The sequence below is a fragment of the Poecilia mexicana genome, unplaced genomic scaffold, assembly GCF_051168715.1.
Source record: "Poecilia mexicana isolate PSO_F unplaced genomic scaffold, ASM5116871v1 scaffold_23, whole genome shotgun sequence".
In the NCBI taxonomy this organism is placed as follows: domain Eukaryota; kingdom Metazoa; phylum Chordata; class Actinopteri; order Cyprinodontiformes; family Poeciliidae; genus Poecilia; species Poecilia mexicana.
In genome coordinates, this window is record NW_028263392.1 from 207,888 (window position 1) to 222,110 (window position 14,223).

General features: G+C 39.2%; 1 long non-coding RNA gene across 1 annotated transcript in view; it reads left to right on the top strand.

The window, feature by feature from the left end:
* The window catches only part of LOC148152445 (uncharacterized), a 144,213-nt gene that overhangs the window by 114,331 nt on the left and 15,659 nt on the right, over positions 1 to 14,223 (top strand). The gene's annotated exons all lie outside the window — the stretch shown is intronic.

A 14,223-nucleotide genomic window follows, 5' to 3' on the forward strand; every position in this document is an offset into this window, starting at 1 on the left:
AGACACAACGAGGATCCAACATAGACACAAGTGACATTAAATACACGGGGTAATCAGGGAACAAGACACACCTGGGAACAATCAAGACAGGATGGCACAGAGACTAACAGAAACAGAACCAAAAATAAACAGAGAAACTCAAATCACTACACATACAGCCAGAGCTACAATAAAATGGTTTCAATGAAAGCAGATTTTGGTATTACAATGGACCAGTCAAAGTCCAGATCTAAATCTAATTGAGAATCTGTGGCAAGACTTGAACATTTATCTTCACAGATGCTTCCCATCCAATGTGATTCAGTTTGTATTGATTTGCAAAGAGGAATGAGACGTACCCCTACAGGTGTGCAGCTGCAACTGCAGCCAAGACGTTCTTCGAAAGGCAAGCAAACCTTACAGGTTTATTTTTTCTTTTCTGTAAAACTACCTTTAAAAACATGTTTGTTGCCATGTTGATGTACTTCCACATTATCATTATACCATAATTGTATTGGTCAATCATCAGATCACCCCAAAATACATTGAAGTTCGTGATTGGTTCCTAAATGTGAGGTTTATTAATTGTGTTGGAAGGCAATGCATGTGTGTGTCTAAGTGAAATGTGAAGATGTATTTTCACATATTTCATTTCTTTCCATCTTTCTCCCACCAGCAGGTCAGTGGAATGGGAAGCAGGATGTCAGAAAATCCATCTGCACAAATATTCTACTGTTCTCCTTTTTCCATGTTGGTTGTGTGACTCTGTAAATGAGTAATTCTAGTTTAAGTTTGTAGGTTTTCTCGTTTTAACTTTTATAAAACCATCATTCATTGACTGAGTATGTACTCAAGTTCATTTAAGTGCGAAAAGGATTAAGACCGAACTTATTTTCTTCAAGCAACAAAAAAAGCACACAAATACTCAGAATATCTTTTGCCCAACTAATAAAGGAACTGATTTCTATTAATGTTTTGGTCCACAAACTGTTAGAGATCGTCCATTTAATTTTGCTGTTGTTTCCCTTTGTTTAAATCCACAGAGAACATGTTCACTGGTTTTACAAAATATTTTACTTACTTGCACACATAATCAATTAATTCAATTACTTACTTAAATTGTAACAAAATTCTGTAAAATGTTTTCACTGTTTTTTTTTTTCTCATGGCAAAGCAGCAGAAAACCTGAGCGTAGATCTTCTGGGTGTTGGTAAAGCATGGTGAACCTCAGCAGGACGAGCTCAGATCTATAGCCAGCCTGCTTTTATAGATCTAGGGGACAACCCAAATTTAGTAATTGTATCCTCTGTTTTTGCAAAGATGCTTTTATTATTATTGTTATTATTATTATTGATTATTTATGGTAATTAACAGAGCTCTTTAGCTCTTTCAGATGGATGCAGTCAGAGGGTGCGTTCACACTGCAGCCTTAAGTGACTCAATTCCAATTTTTTTTGATGTAATAAGACCTGTATCTGATCTTTTCATGGCAGTGTGAACAGCACAGGTCGGATTCTTTTTTGAATGTGACCCATATCCGATATGTATCCGATTCTAATGCGACCTAACGTCCAGGTCGCCTTCATCCGAACTGAACGTCACTGATTCTCAACAAATCTCACTATTCTGCGTCCTGATACGCGCAAGTGGGAAGAAAAACAACAACCACGATGGACTATAATGAAGATTAAGTTGTTAATATGCTGCTCCGCCCGGACAACAACTTCAAATATGTAAGCTAAGCTCCACCGTTAGCCTCCATGTTTACTTCCGCAAACACCGAGCACTTCTTCTTTTTATGGCAGTTGGCAGCATAGACATAATATAAGGATAGACGCCTCATGGACCACTCTCGCCTATTGTCGCTGACGAGATTTAGGGCGGCCATCTTGGAGCGGTACTCCACTCCACTCAGCGTTATGTGTTTAGCAGGCACAATGACGTATCAGCACATTTAATCGATCATAACATACTTTTTTGTTACTGTAAACCATATTCAAACATCTATCAAAGCAACATTTATAAACAATTGTATTTTTTAAGTATGTTTTTAATACATAGTTCATCATATTTAAATATATGAATAGAATAGGAATGGAATATTCTGATATCGATGTATGAAGAGCATATTACAAAGCACACACCCGTTCATAATTTATTTAATAAATTATTTAGTAATATCAATACATATTTTATATAACTATACAAACACTAATAAATAAAGCTTAATAATGGCACAAATAAATAATGATTAATACTGAATTATATAAAAAAAAAAAAAATTCCCCTCTCACCCTCCGCAGGTGGTCTCTCTCTTTCATCCTCTGAGCTCGGGTCCTCTACCAGAGGCCTGGGAGCTTGAGGGTTCTGCGCAGTATCTTGGCTGTGCCTAGAACTGCACATTTCTGGACTGAGATGTCTGATGTTGTTCCTGGGATCTGTTTGAGCCACTGCTCCAGTTTGGGGGTGACTGCCCCGAGGGCCCCGATGACCACAGGCACCACTGTGGTCTTCACCTTCCAGGCCTTCTCCAGTTCCTCTCTGAGGCCCTGGTATTTCTCCAGTTTCTCATGCTCCTTTTTCCTGATGTTGTGGTCACTTGGTATTGCTACATCCACCACAACGGCTTTCCTCTGTTCTTTATCCACCACCACAATGTCCGGTTGGTTCGACATTACCATCTTGTCTGTCTGGATCTGGAAGTCCCACAGGATCTTAGCTCGGTCATTCTCCACCACCTTTGGGGGTGTCCCCCATTTTGACCTCGGGGCTTCCAGTCCATATTCTGCACAGATGTTCCTGTACACTATGCCCGCCACTTGGTTATGTCGTTCCATGTACGCTTTCCCTGCCAGCATCTTGCACCCTGCTGTTATGTGCTGGACTGTCTCAGAGGCCTCCTTGCACAACCTACACCTTGGGTCTTGTCTGGTGTGGTAGATCTGAGCTTCTATTGCTCTGGTGTTTAGGGCCTGTTCCTGGGCGGCCAGGATGAGGGCCTCCGTGCTGCCCTTGAGTCCAGCTTTCTCCAGCCATTGGTAGGATTTCCTGATATCATTGGTAGGATATCCTGATATATATATATATATATATATATATATATATATATATATATATATATATATATGTTTTTCAGCCACGAGTCCAAAATCCGATGTGAGATTCATCCGTGCTGCAGGGAATCCGTCTCTCTTTATAGATATCTCCCTCTTCTTCCTCACATCGTATCTTTAGGAAATTTTCAAAACAAAAACAGAAGATTTAGGATATATCTTACTTTTGACAGAGTGAAAGAATATAAATAATAGTCTTTACCACCTGTGTAAACTTTGCCGGTTAATGTTATAACACATAATATAAGTTTTATAATATGTGTTATATTGTTTCATTTCTAAAATAGGCCCTTGTGTCAGATAATCTAAGTCAATGTTAGAGAATAATTAATTTTTTTAGATTTACGGAATCTCAGTTAGCCTTCATAGCGGGGCTGAACCCGTATTACACCAAGCACTGTAGCTAATATTAGCTGGTATCTCGCCGGTGGACATAAATACAGTAAACTAATATTCTAATCACAATATATACACAATAATATGTCCATCTTACTTGTGAAATGTTGTCTGTGGAGCCCTCGCATCAATAATCCATCGACCAGAACAACAATATCCCTCAGTGCTGAGGCATCTTCTGCTGTTTTGATTGAGCAAAGTAGGAGGGTATACCGCTCCAAGATGGCCACCGTATTTCCTGCGCCGGAGTGGTCCATGAGGCGTCTATGCTTATATTATATGTCTATGGTTGGCAGAACACTTAGAACGCTGACGCTATTGCGCCCTCTACTGCGCATGCGGGACACTTTCAGGTCGTTTGCCCGTTTACACTGCAGAACACATACAGGTCGCATTTACTGGCAGTGTGAACGGCCTGGCAAAAAAATCGGAATTGCCAAAAAATTGGAATTGAGTCACTTCAGGCTGCAGTGTGCACGCACCCTAGGGGAAGACAAGTTGCTTTGTAAGGTACTCAGGCTCAACCAAGAACTTACCAACATATTTTTTATAAAGTTATATGTTGATTGTCTGTTGCTTAAATAAGCTGATAAGCTATGAGACTAACTTTTGAAAGGAGAAATAAAACCCACCTGCTCAAACATTTTGTGTGGCCAAGCACTGCTAAATGTTAGCAAAGTGAAGACTTTGGAACTAGAAAAGTTGCTGCTAAATAATCAGATATGAGCATTTTGTTCAGCTGAAATTCAATTAATTTATTTGTCGAAACAGTCATTGTTCCCATCTTTTGTCGCTAGAGTCTGAAAACAGGCCTTTCCAACATGATTATCCATGCATAATCATGTCAGTCCAAATATCCACATTCACCGTGAACATGCTTTTTTCCCCAAGTTTAGAGCTTTTGCTGCTGGGTCCCTCAGCTGCTTTGTAACAGTGTATCGACTCTCACAGAGAGGAACGAATTCCATGAGCCTTCCGTGTTCCATTTAGGAAATAAAATGCTTCTTGCGTTCCTTAAAACATCAACACAACACATCAACTCTTTAAACTAATAAAACATGATTATCAACACTTTACAAACCATTGTACACATTATTTAATCTATTTATTTGTCTATGTGCAGTTAACCAACACAAAGTATCCAAAGAGGTTTCCAAGGAAGTCAATACTTCCCCACTTCCTGCCGATTTATCCAATATTGAACAATGAATTAACTGAGCAAATTACAGTTGGAAAGAAAACAGACATGCCAAAAATACTGAAATGTCTACAATTACCAAGAGCTAAAAATGGATGGAGGGATGAAGGATCTGTCAGAGTTATAGTTGTAAATGTTTTTAGTTTAGGTTTTCTCTGTACTGCTGCCTTCCAGAAGATGGCAGTAAAACATAACATTTCCCAACCTAGTGAAGCTCAGTCTCCTTGGACTGCACCATGGAGAAAGGGATGTGGTAATTGTTGAAGCAGACGGGAACTTTTGAGTCAAAAGGTGTCATTTTCTCTTTTGCTCCACGATACTGACTCGTTTTTTTTCTGTTTTATTTTGTATTTGACACAACTACCTGCAGATGTTTACCAAAATACAAAACTAATAAAAAATGTATTTCTGGAAACCAGATTATTTTAATATATTCTGATTGAAAATAATTAATGAATAATTTTAACCCTGGCTGTTCTGTTTTTCACTTTTTAGACTAAGTCAATTATTAATAATTCAGTTTAATAAATTCAGTGTTATATAGCACCAATTCACAACAAATGTCATCTTAAGGCACTTTATAAAAAATAATTTGAATTCAGTTATACATACATTCCAATTGATTATAGTTATCAAACAGTATAGTCAATTAATTATTTAAAGTAGATTAAAAACTTTGTATTCAAGGAAAGCCAGCAGAGCCTGGAGTCCCTGACCTGCAGCATCCACTCCTACTGGACCAGGATGTAGCCCTTGTGTTGCGCCGCATCATTGACTTTACAGCAAGCATGCATGGAACAACAGTGGAGAGGAAAAACTCATCTTTAAGAGAAAGAAACCTCCAGCAGAACCAGAACCGGGCTCAGTCCAAGCAACCATCTTACACAAAACGAATGGAGGTTTGAGAAGACAGAGCAGAATGCACAATTAGAAACTGATGAACTGATGTAGAATGATTTCTGATATTGACTCTGATATTGATGAAAGTAAAAAGTTAATAGCAGGACAGTTAGCTCATGGCAGCATTATCAAGGCCAATCCCCTCCTCCAGGAAGGTAGAATAGCCAACCCCAGCGCCAGACCAGATATAGCTTCTATGGAGAGAAAAATAACAGAGAAACAAAAATTTAACAGATGAAATAACAAATAATACAAAAAGGAGAGCAGGAGAAGTAGGACGTGAGAAGAAGTGGGTGTCTGCCTCACAGATTGAAACTGGGAGCTGGTTCCACAGCAGAGGAGCTTTAACTATAGATGTGGCTGGTAATAGATGTACCTTCCTGGAGGAGGGGATTGGCCTTATTTATTTAGCACATTTTCAGCAACAAGGCAATTAAAAGTGCTTTACATGACACAGGACGAAAAATGGGATTTTTGGCAGCTATTGACACCTTGTTCTGCCGTGCGCATGGAGATTAAGGGCTTTCGGCAAGAGGTTTTTGTCAGAGTCGAGCACTGCCAAAATTGGTCAAAAATGCTGTGTCCGTGTTCCCCTATCACCCCCCACCCCTTGTGCCTAGCAGAAGTTTTCGTATTTAAATGAAATTGCTGAGTGCCATGCAAATGCAAATCAACTGTTGAGCACCGCCTTTTGACTCTCATTTATTTTGTAGCTAACCCTTTTTACCTTCTGTTCACCATAAAGAAGTATGTTTGGAGAAAGAATATTAAAACAATCTACCTTGTCCATTAAAATATACATTACATGTGTGTTAGGAGCACTGAAAAACTTAGTTTTGGTTGAATTGATGATATAAAAGAAGAATATGCATGATTACATACAATAGACTTTTGTGAAACGTGATCTTACTTTGACATTCCTCCTATCTGAAGATTTATCTTGTGATGGGAGGAATTGCAAAACTTAATCAATAATAATAATAAAAAACATGTTCCAGAGTGGTTCATTGTACATAAAGTATTTTTTGTGAATAATATTCAAACTAATGTTAATGTTCACTGATTGCTTTAAAGACCCAGAGTCATGCTATGTTGGAGTGGTAGTGACACCGTTCCACATCACAATACAGGACTTACGAAACTACAGATGATTTATCAGTATTCAGTTGCTTAACTCTCAAGTTTAAATTGAAGAACAAAATGGGTGAAAGTATGTGATACCTTCTGATAGGGCAGAGGTTCCCAAACTGTGGGGCGCGCCCCCTAGAGGGGGCGCCGTGTCATTACAGGGGGCGCGCGGGAAGCCGTCTGGATGAAAAAACAAAACAAAACATGAACACTGTATGCGCTGGGTTTTTACCTTAGAATAGCCAACTCTCTGTTATTCCTATGGCAATTTGATACAGTAGAGGCTTCCACACTTCCCATATTTGTGTCCTCTGTCACTTTTATCAGCAGTTAAAACTGTTTAATCCGTTGTTAACATGTTGTAACCTGTTTTTCCGAGCCGCCTTTAAACGCAACATGAGCGCTACGACGCTCGCGCTGGATTTACACCTGTGACGGACACCTGCTGCTGCTGTGCGGAGCTACGTAGGTTTGTGTTAGAATCACGGCAGCAAACCAGCAAAACGCAAAGAACTTTTCACAGTTTTTCCCTCCAAACTAACGGACTGAGTTGAGTAAAGCTGTTGGATGCAGGTAATGTTAGCTAAAAGATGACTAGCTAATATCAATACAGAACCTTAAGCTTAACAAGTACCTTGTAGGCTACCGATGTTGGTGTCTATTTTCAGCTACGTACATTCATTTTGCCCCCCAAAAAGTCGATGCCCTCCCCCGTCACACGCGTTGTTTCAACCAGACAGCTATTTGTAATCCATAGGGGGGGCGAAGAAAATGTTTGGAAACCACTGGGGGGGCGCAGAAGAAAACGTTTGGGAACCACTGTGATAGGGTATAAACATTTATATTCTTTTTTTTTAAGTTTTGTTAGTTAAGCACTAAACATAACTCACGGATTATGAATCATATTCTGTATAAACTAAAAAGGAGACGGTGCCGAGGCGCTCTTACGGAGTCCACCAGGACGAAGAGAAATTCAGTAAGTTATGATTTCACATTTAGTCAATAGTGAACATATTTGTAAGGTAAACTGATCTTCCCGTTATTTTATTTATTTCGTTATAACGCAGTACAGCAAGGCAGAGTGTGGAAAGCGGTAGAGATCGACAACATGGCGGACGGAGGACGGATATGAGGACGAAGTCATGAAGCCGGTATGTATTATGTACTGCGTTGATTCCCGACTGTATAATGGTTGGTTGAGAATAATTTTTACTTATTTACTTATTGTTGAGAACGAGAATCTCAATCGATGAATCATAATTTGTATTGACACACGGAGCATAAAATCAGCCAAGAAAAGCATTCAGACTTTACTTATTTTATTAACTTTCAGCGCTGAAAGGAGACACTTTACCATTACATCCGAGAAGAGTTTCTAAAAAAGTCTGTGCAGCGTCTGAGGAGAAAGAGGAGGGCAGCTGATTATATGAACTGAAGACACTCCCTGAAATCACACCATGTCTCTGTGGCCTGATAAGTTTCTGTTTCTCGTGAGAAATATGCTTTAGTGTCTAACAGAATCAAAAAATGTAACTCTTTACTATGGGCCCTTTGTCTAACAGCGTGTGACTCTTTCTCGGCCTTGGTAAAGCATCTCAACATTATGTATTTTTGAGAAAGAGATATATTTGCTATAATATTTTTTTAAATTTTACATTTATTTCCACAGACTCCACAGAATGGGAGTCACATTTGTGTCAATCAGACTCTTCAGGAACGTCCTGATGTCCATGATGAGGGACATCAGATGCAACTGTGTGTGAGTATCTACTATTTTAGAATGTTGATGATATTTTATGCTTCAATATTGTTTATGTACATAATGTAATTATGCTATGTATGGGGATGTGCTGGGGAAAGTGTGCTATGCACAAAATTGTTTTCCAGCTGCATCCAGGACCTACTGCCAGTCATCTGGATGTAGCTAAAGAAAGAAGCAGGTAAGATTTATTACTAATCTAGAGATGTCACAATTCCTTGAATGATTGTGATTTATTAAAATCCATCAAAGCAAATTATCTCCCTCAGTTTGTTGAACTATGTTTTACTATTTATTACCAACTGCTTTTAATTATTTTTTTCTTCCAATTGTTTCCAAGTGTTTTCTCTTTTTCATTTAAGTTTTTATTTTTGTAAGAATGTATTAATGTGTTTTTTTGTTTGTTTGTTTTAATGTCTTATGTGTGCATACTAAGCTGGAAGTTGCCAAACAATTTCACTGTAGTTTCATAATGACTAAAAGATGCCTGTAGCTCATAATGATTGTCTGTTCTGTATCAACAGCTGATGGAGGAAGGCAGAGGGTACTGGCAGCTGAGGAGGTGGCATTCTGGGAGGATGGCAGCTATGAGGCGGTGTCAGGATGGACCCCAAGTTCCTCCAACCAGGAACTCAGTGACATCAGGTCTACAAGATCGGAAGAGACGTCAGGTCTATGCTACAGAAGAGATGTTGGGCCTGTCCTGAACGCAGCATAATGTTTGATCATGTTTGGACAAAAAAACACTGCCAGATGGTCCAGAAATGGACAAGTATTTATATCTTATTTGTGTGCAAACAGTAAGATAAAACACCAAAAGTCGTGGTAAGAGATTTGAAGCTAACCCTAAATACAGCATTTTGTGTCATAAGCGTTTGTATGTTGGATCATGCTCAGAAAGAAAGCCACCACCACACGGCTCAGAAGTAGACGAGCATTTTGTGCTGTAATCTTTTTTTTTTTTTTTTTTTTTTTTTTTAACTGAAAGATGTTTTTTTATTTGTAGATGTGTTTTTTATTTTATACATGTGTTTTTTTTATTTGTGGATGTGTTTTATATGCATGTATGTACATATTTATTTTTCAACAAAAATTAAAAATATAAACTTATGCCTTGTGCTTGGTGTATTTTTATTTCTGGGTTATTTTTGTTATAATTTTATTAGGGAGGGGCTTAACCAGGCCTGTAATTATAAAGGTCTAGTGTGTCCAATGGGGTATATGCCACGAGAGGTGGTGACGTATTTCCGTTTGAATTTATTCCACATAGGTTGGTTCCGGGTCCTGCTTGCTCCTATTGTTCTTGGCCGAAGCTGCAAGATCTGTATCATGAAAAAGACGCAAAACTTAAAATATCTGTGAGCTGCTGGTACAACGACTGAGTTTTGTGGTGTGCCGTTGTTTCCAGTAATTAGTCGGTACCATCCAGTGCTTAGTTTTTTCATTTTCCAGCTGATATCAAGGCGACAGCGGACTGCAGCCAAAACTTAGCCACTACAGCTAACACGCGGTTTGTAGCTGCCTGCTATTTCAAAGCTTGAGGATATTGAAGATCCAGCGTCAGAAATGAGAAGATGGGGGATATAAAGGGAGTTGTACGTGGTTCGTTTAGTGGAATAATTTGTTGGGGGAAAATAATGCCGGAGGAAATCCACTGCCACGGGAACAGGCTGAGAACAGAGGCAGCGATTCGGCACAAGGTAAGTCAATATGTGTGTGTTGATGTGCGTTTATGTTATATGGAGTATGAAATTATTTTTAGGCAACTCCGTAGTTTTTGTTTATGTGACAATTATATAAAATACATTTAACATGCAGTCGGAGCGATACTGAGCACGGTAATTTAAAAACAGCCGAGAGCAGCAATGCTCCAAACCACACAAGAAGTCAGTCACATTAAGGTCCAAAACCTTCGCTTTACAGCCGTTTAAGTGGCACCGACCCACATAAAAAACCCACAGAACAAATGGTGCAAATCACGTATTTCCCGAATCCCGAATATATGATTATCTAACCTTTGCTGTTTCATAGTTATTATCCACGTTAGAGTGAATTTTTCCACTTGACTGCTATAATCTGTTCTTGCGTTACACAACGTAATTTCTCTTTTTTCCCCTCTGAGATTCTGCTTAGAAAATGAGGTTATGAAGTTACATCCTCCTCCTGCTTTTTGTTTTTAAAATGGTTAACGGTTACTGTGGGCAAATCAGGCAAGGACCAAGTGAAAAACTCCATCTCTAACACAGAGTGACCTGTGCACCGGAAGCAGGCTATGTGGGAAAAAAAATGCGGAAGTGCTAAAACGGAAGTCCGTGGCATATACCCTATAGGGAGATATCTACCAACATGTAAGTAATGAATTGTGATGTCATTGTTTTTTCGCCCAATGACTGACAATTCACGTGGGTCTCCTGTTGCTATTCACATGTTAAGTAGAGTTAACACCTCCCGCCAGCCCGCTCCCCCGCACTTTCCCCAGCACATCCCCACCCCTCCTCCCCACTTTGTAGGATTCCGCATTCGACAGTATTCGACTGCGGCCGGCGAAAACGCGCTGCCCCGCCAACTGTCGATTGCTGTCGATATCTGTCGCTCACAAGCTGCGTCCGCGTCAGAATACAGGATCAAAAATCCCACTTTTCGTCCTGTGTGAGTTAAAAGAAAATACAAACAAAACTAGAAAATTCCTGAAAAAATTTAAATGAGGCCTGCAGAAGTGTTCCCATCACTTTTGAACACTGTTTTAGCTACAGCTAGGACTGCTGGATTTGCCCTGAAGAATAGAGCCGTGTAAGTCTGACATGGTCCATCACTAGAGTGTAATGAGTGAAGCTTCAAAACACTCATCAAAATGTTATAGGTGACCTGGTTCACTCCTACAGTACAATAGTAAAACCCCAAGTACAGTGAAGATCAGTCCGAGACTGACGACTATAAGCTTCGCACGTGTGGTTCTCACTCACGGTCCAAAATAAAAAAAAACAACAACATGAAGACAGTGGGTAATTGTTTATTTCTAAAAAATAAAAAAAAAATTCAACCTTCATACTAAGGATTTTAAATCACACTCAAAAATTCAGAGAAATAATAATTTTATGTAAGCAAAATATGAATAGTCACAGGAAATGTGTATTCTTCCCACAATGCATTGTGAGACCTGTCTGCGCTTGTTTGTGAGACTACTCACTGTTTCTGTCTGGGACCCGTTGCTATGGTAATTAATTATCTGCACCTGGGCCGGCTTTCTCTGTCAGACAGGATGCTGGAGACAGAGTTTCTATACTTGTGAGACACTCAGCGTCGGTCTCCAGGACCCTGACAAAAACCATAAGCCCTAGCAAAATTTTGAAAACATTTTACGGGAGCAGGCATGTGTGGTCTATGTCATGACCAACTTTGAGATCAATAGACCGATATTTGTGCCTGTGAGGGGGAGTTAAAAAGAGTTTTGGAGTCAGACCTCCACTGTGCTGTGTGTGTGTTTCAGAGAGAAAGGTTAGTGATTCTGTGAGACACTCAGCCTCGATTTTTCTCGTTTTTCTCAATTTATGTCGTCATTTTAACTCAAAATCCCACTAAAAGTAATAGCTCCCTTCTCGGGATCAAGCTGAACGTTTTGATACCACTTTTGTGGGGGTGCACGCATCGGTTCGGGCCACATTAACGATGACGTAAGAAAAATAAATAAATAAAAAAAATTTCTGAAGAAATTTAACCAGGGCCTGCCAAAGTGTGCCTGTCGTTTTTAATCAAGCGTTCTGATGCAAAAATTTAGCATTAACGCTAAAGAAAGCTGCACTGTAGTCAATAACCTGTGGTGAGCCAGAAGCATGTTCACTAAGCTGTACTTGCACCATTCATTATGTTAAAATTAATGCAAAAGCTAAAATTAGCCAAAATGCTAATGTTAGCGTGAATGCTATCAGTAGCATGTAGGGGATCACTAGCATGTTTTCTGTCAGTTACTTACTCCATTCAGTATATAAACATTGCTAATAAGTAAGAAAAGCATTCTGATGCTCAACATTAGCATCAATGCTAAGCTGAGCTAAATTGTAGTGAAAAACTTGTGGAGTCAGAAACATGTTCACAAAGCTGTAATTGAATTTTCATTTTGTTAAAATTAATGCATAATGTGAAATTAGCCAAAATGCTAATGTTAGCGTGATTGCTATCAGTAGCATGTGGGGCATCACTAGCATGTTGTCTGTCATTCACTTAGTCCATTCAGTATACTAAACATGGCTAATAAATAAGAAAATTAGCAAAAAGCTTATTTTAGGTGAAATGCTAATGCTAATGCACTGGCTTGCACAAGCCAGTTCCATAACCTGAGAGAAAATGCTAATAAAGGCTAACATTATAACTAACTTGAGGGAAAAAGATAACAAAAGCTAATATTATTGCACCGCCTGTGGTGGTGCACTTACCTGAGAGGATTATTGAGGCTTTTATTTTTAAATGTTAATTAAGCTTCATTTGAAATTGCAAAACTAATCCCAGGTGTAACAGTTTTGTCAAACCAGTTATCCAATTGCCAAAAGTGCAATTACATGATGTAAAAATTGTCAAGGCTTTTATTTTGAAATTTTCAGTAAGCTTCATTTCATTCACTAATCCCATCTGTAATAGTGATTGGGTTAAATCAGTTATATAATGCTCAAAACACAAGTAGTTCTGAATACCAGCTAAGTCCTCCTCTGTAGTAACAGACAGTTCCGCCATGTTGTAGTTCTGACATGCTGCTCAACCCTTTGTGAATAACTGAGTGTTCAGGCATAGTTAGAACTACAATGATGGCGTGCTTGTAGTCCTAAGGAGCTCCTCTGTAGTCCTAAGCGTTCCTTTGTCCTGCTCTGTGTTCTGTTGCTACGGTAATTAATGCCCTGCAGCTGTTAGTGACACAAAGAGGGTGAGAGAATTCTCTGTTTAAGCCATCCTGTTTCTCACAAAAAAAGCACTTCGAACAACTCCTTCCCATTCAGGAACCGTGACACGTATTCGAAAACCGTTTGAAGCGAATGAGAGCGCTATTTGTCGTCTCTAATATTCCCGCGATTCATATCTCTACCTCACTCACAGTATTAACAGCGATGAGAGAAAGATGATGTGCGCTGAGGTGTGACATTTTTCAGAAATATATGGAAAAACATGGGTCTGAGCATGAGTTTGTCCTGTTGCACGACATCGGTCGGAAGCACCTGGACAGAAAACCGTAAGCCATGGGGAAATTTTGAAAATATTTTCCCGGAGCAGGCATGCGTATCTATGTCCTGACCGACTTTTAGGCCAATCGAGGGATATTTGTGGGCGTGAGTGCGAGTTAGAAATTATTTTGGGGTCAGAAATCCACTCTCTCCCACACTCTAGCGGAGCAGCCCTCACACTCTAACTTTTCAAAAAATGTAAAACTTTGGGTTATTTCGAGACAAGTTGTGGACAAACTAGGCCCCATAGCAGGCCCCAATAAAGAGACCGCTTATTGGGTGTAGAACAAGGTTCTTGCCATGTATTGCAAAGTAGGCTCCAATAACAAACCAAAGAAAAAAAAAGAGGAAAGAAAACTAATCTAATGTTCTAAAGTATGTAAACTAAGTACTCCTGTTCAGGGTTGCTAAGTATCTAATTCCATTTCTAAATAGTGAGTACTCTACAATTTCTGATAAAATAAGGTAAAGAGTGACTGATCTAATTCCTTTTCTGGGTTAAAGTGAGTACTCCACAATTCTAAGTTTGTTCTAAATCCTTTT